Raw genomic sequence first — 4,935 nt, forward strand, 5'->3', positions numbered from 1 at the left:
AGATGTCTGGAAGTGAAGGATGACAAAGACGTGTCCTTGGACGCACATGTTAGCCTCAGGCTTCAGGGTTAAGCAGCGATTGTCCTTTGATCCCAAGCCTAGAAAACCTCACTGCACCTTAACCAGCCATCTGCACACTCAGCTTCCCCACTTCATCCACATTAGGTTAACTCTTCACTGTGAGCAGGGCTAAGAGGATCAGCCGATCATTGTGATAGCTGCTAACTAGCTCGCGAGCTCTGTCACTCTGTAAGTGTAAAAGGTGGTGTGTGTAGCTCACTGTGTTATCAGTTGAAAAGTATAAAAAGGAGCTTGTTTGTTCAAGTCCAGTTAGCTTGTGGTAGCACGTCAAAAAAATACAGCAGAGGAAAGTCTGAGAATCTTAGCAAACTTAAAGTGAGCATTTGGGAAGTTAGCAAACATTTGGTGTCTTGTCAAGAGTTACACGAAAAGAACGATACCACTCTAATGTTCCATGAAGATGAAAGCTACAGCCAGGATATGGTTAGCTTAGCATAGCAGAACTAATGGATATCGGGTGAAAGGTAGGAAGGTGATAAACCGCCTACCAACACATCTAAAGCTAACAAATCATTGAGTTGTTTCTTTGAGTACAAAAGTGTAAAAACACATTGTAGCTGGGATTTGTGCTGTTACGTACTTTCTTGGCAGACTCCATTGACTTCATGGGGTGTTTTAATTCTTCGCAATTCTGCCAGTCTTTATGCTAAGCTAGGCTAACTCCTGATGGTAGCATTTCACAGACGAAACGTGGTATCTTATCTAATCCTTGGCAAGACATTAGATATGATTATGAATCTGAATATGTCAATTTTTGTCCCGTAATGTTGAGTTAGCAGCTCGGTGTACGGTTTTGAATGTTCTGTATGATTCACTGCAAAGTTTACGTTTGTGTTCTCGGAGCCAAGAGCTGCCACTTTACCAATGAAGATGCTGTATATCTATGCTGGCCGTAGGGCAACATGTTGCGGAACGAGTTGAGCAGCACAAGAAACGTTGCACCATGGTGGTGGGTCCTGGACCAAGGCTGAAAACTGCTTAGTTTGACAGCTCTATTCAGGATTTTCTGAAATTGCTGCCATAGTTGGAGTCAATAACCTTCAAAATAGTTAGATTTTCTTTAAATCAGCCTTAACAATATACATTTACATTTCCTCAGCAGTGACATAAGTACCAGTGATGGAATAATCCTGTTTTCTGCAGCTGCATCGTAGGTTTTTGCCCTTGAAATGTCTTCATACAAACATGCACATGCACACAAACACACTGCGTCTTAGATATGAAGTAAAACTCAATGCTTATTTGATCACGATAAAGAGAATGAACCATATTTTGTGCCAAGAAACAAAAGATTCACATGTTTATTTTCACCATCACATCAAACTCACCCTATCATCACTGATCAACTCCCAGAAACCTTTAAATAACCTCCTGATATCCTTATGTGAACAGTCTTTATTGTTGTAAATATTGGTATATATTGCCTTTTTTCTGTAAATAGTGCACCCACAGTCCTCAATTGTTCATATGAATCTAATGGCATATTTTTTATATATTTGTGTAAGGTTTGTTTTTTTCCTGCTCCCTCTGGCATGTGCTGTCAGTCACGTTTAAATTATATATGTCATGGATCTTTCCAGAAGGAGACAAGATGGCTTCTGTTGTGACTGAAGGAGTTTGGTGATGTTGACTTGTTACAGATGTCTACAGGAAGAAAAAAACTACCGTGTGGTCATAACTCTGTGTATCTCTGGTTGACATCTTGCAGTTTTCATGGTTACAGTTGATCAGTTTTTTCCTGTACCTTGCTGTTCTTGTTTTGTCACTGTGGGTTTCTCTTTGTAATTAAATCAGTTCACTGGTGCCACTTTGTGCCCGTTTGTTTTTGTCCAGATGGTGATGTGTGGTTCTCTTAGAATATACAGCATACACAGAAAGTTTGGTAATAATACAGCCTAAAGGGTATTAGTGCCTGTACTAATAAAATCAAGAATATGTAGTGTTTCCTACTGCTACTTAAATGTAGATAAAGTGGGAGAAAACATGATTATGGCAAGCAAGGTAGTAATAACTGAACATTTTAGGGAAAGCAGAGTTAAGAAATAAAGCATAATAAATAATGTTAATAAAGTATTTGAGAAACAGTACTGCAAACCAAAAGTGAAGTTTCGGGAAAAAGGATAATAGAGAGAGAACATTCTATTACATTATATGATCTTAAGTCATAGAAGAAAGGATATCAAGGGCATCTTCTGCTTTACTTGTTCTTCCTATTTTTCTTTACTGACTGTCTTCTGAGTAATTTAACATAATCTGAAAACATGATCAGAAACCTTGTTTAAAGTGTTTATATGCTACAGTATGCAGGTATCATTCGGATTTCTCAAATCTGGGTAACAGGGTCTGACGTTTACATTCACAAAATAATGTATCACCTAGATACCTGAGAACATGTTCCTGATCACAATACTAATGTGCAATGCTCACTTTTACCAACTGCTTAAAATATCAGCGATTCATCGATTAGCCAGTCAATTTTTTTTTTTTCATTTTATTTTAGTAAAACCCTTAAAAACTTTACGGTTAAGCTTTTTGCTGCTTAGTCTTAAATGACTGTCAACTGAAAACCTTTGGGACAAGGAATGAGAATGAATTTACAGCGACGCTCTCCTCGCCTCCAGTCGACAGCAGCTTGACCATAACACAGAGTTATCAGTGTGGTTTCTACCATCACTCTTCAGTGTCACTCCACTATTCGTTTCACTCCAACCCACTGAACCATACTATGGTGTATTGTGATATAATAGCCCTGCGTTGTATAGAGGAAAACTGTGAATGCAGGCTATTCAGAACACATACACAAATTCAAATGCTACGCCTTCTCTGCTCATGAACACATACACGTACACAGGTTACAACCCACTTACACACTGACCCACACACAGCATTCAGATGTAGTAAACAGTGAAGATCTGTGTGATGAATGAAAGAGAGGAACACACAGATTCATCTGTGTCTCTCAGCAGAGTAACTGACTGACACTGACTCATGGTTCATCCCACAGGAAGAATGTGGGCCAGAGGAAATCTCCTTCATTCACTGCTGCACTGTTATAATCCAGTGCTGATCCTCAACAGACACTCATAGTAAGAATTAAAGTGTTAATCTAAAAAGTATACAGTGAGATCTAAAGTCTTACCTGAATTGAAGGTGCTGCTTTTTTGTTTAAAATAATGCAACATTATACGAGTCTTTTATCACGAAACTATGACATAATACTGATTAAAATTTAAAAGTTAGGGGATGAAATGCAATTGTAATAAACTGAAACATTTGCTTTTGATGCTCATTGAGTGTCAGACTGGGCCCAGCATGATTAAGAGCGTCCTATTGATTAGACTACAATTTAGTGTCCAACATAACCCAAAGTATCACAACCCCAAATCTGTACACTTCTCTCAATCAAAACCAGTTCAGCCTGAGCAATCATCACAACAGCAGAGATATATTATAGTTTTACATAACCCGGGCTGAAACACCTCCCAACAAACCAAACCCTATTAGGAGGAAAATGGAGACTATTGTTGTAGGAATCATTGAAACCTAGATTTCAGCTTATACATTCATATAAGTGAAATGTGTAAGTCAACAGACTAAATGATTTGTAAAATCTGAGACGCTTCGCCAGCTCAGGGAGTTTCCTTGTTTGATGAGTCACTCCCGTGTTTGTTGCAAGTCTTTAAGGTGTAACCTGTGACCATAACTGAGGCCACATCCTCCTCCAATGGACAACTGAAGGCCTTTGGACTGAAGACATTTTAACACGTCACCATGTTGGAAAATAACAGGTGTAAATAATAAAATGAATGATGGCTGAGTTCCATTTAGCTGCTTTACTTTCAGGGTCCTGTGAATGTGAAAGTCTCACTGTCACACTGATTTTCCTACAATGACAAGATACCTTGAAAACAGATGTAAGTTTTATTACACTTCCCGAAACTTTGGTGTGAATGAGCTGTCAGCTCATGATTTAGTTATTTAAGACCTCTGCTAAGAAAGTTATGTTTTCACCTGTGTCTGTTTGTCTGTGAACAGGATTACGCAAAAATTACACAACCAATTTCCATCAAACTTGGTGGGTGGATGAGGCCTGGGTCTGGGATAAACCCATTACATTTTGGTATGGATGCAGATTGAGAAGTGGATCCAGGATATTTTCTTTGCACTTTCTTTAACTTTGCTTAATGACAAACAAAATCATAAGACCACTTTATTTTGTCTTATGTCTTTGTCTATATTTCTACTATTAGAACTAGACAAGCATGTGCAGGATTGTCCGGCCTTGGCGGAGGTATGAGCTGTACTGAGGGTCAGTCTGGTTATATATAGGCCTTTTTCACAGCAGACATTTTGACACATAGGAAAAGCACAGGTGTCAATAATGACATTACACTGGGACTGGTTGTTAACCTTTTCTACTGGGACAAGTCAAAATGTCTGCTGTGAGAAAGACCTATAGGTCCTGTAGGTCTCCTGTAAGTCTCCTGTAGGTCTCCTGTAAGACCTATAGGTCTTTCTCACAGCAGACATTTCTAAACATAAAAAACTAACTAAAAATGTAACCACTTTAATAAAGGTCCTATATTAAAGTGGCTACATTTTTTTGTTTAGATTTTTTGTCCTTTATGTGGTGGATTATAAACTCATGTTCATTTATCATGTTCGGTTATCTATTTAATCTTCAATCTCTCTATGTAGGATCACCTGCAGCAGTTGTGAGTTCACCTCCAGATTGTGAGGCACATGCTGGGCAGTCAGCAGCCGACAGAGGGGGTTTACACACACACACACACACACACACACACACACACACACACACACCGTGGGGGTTTCAGTTTGCAGCGGTGACGCACT

The sequence above is a fragment of the Hippoglossus hippoglossus genome, chromosome 13 (genome assembly GCF_009819705.1).
Source record: "Hippoglossus hippoglossus isolate fHipHip1 chromosome 13, fHipHip1.pri, whole genome shotgun sequence".
NCBI lineage: Eukaryota > Metazoa > Chordata > Actinopteri > Pleuronectiformes > Pleuronectidae > Hippoglossus > Hippoglossus hippoglossus.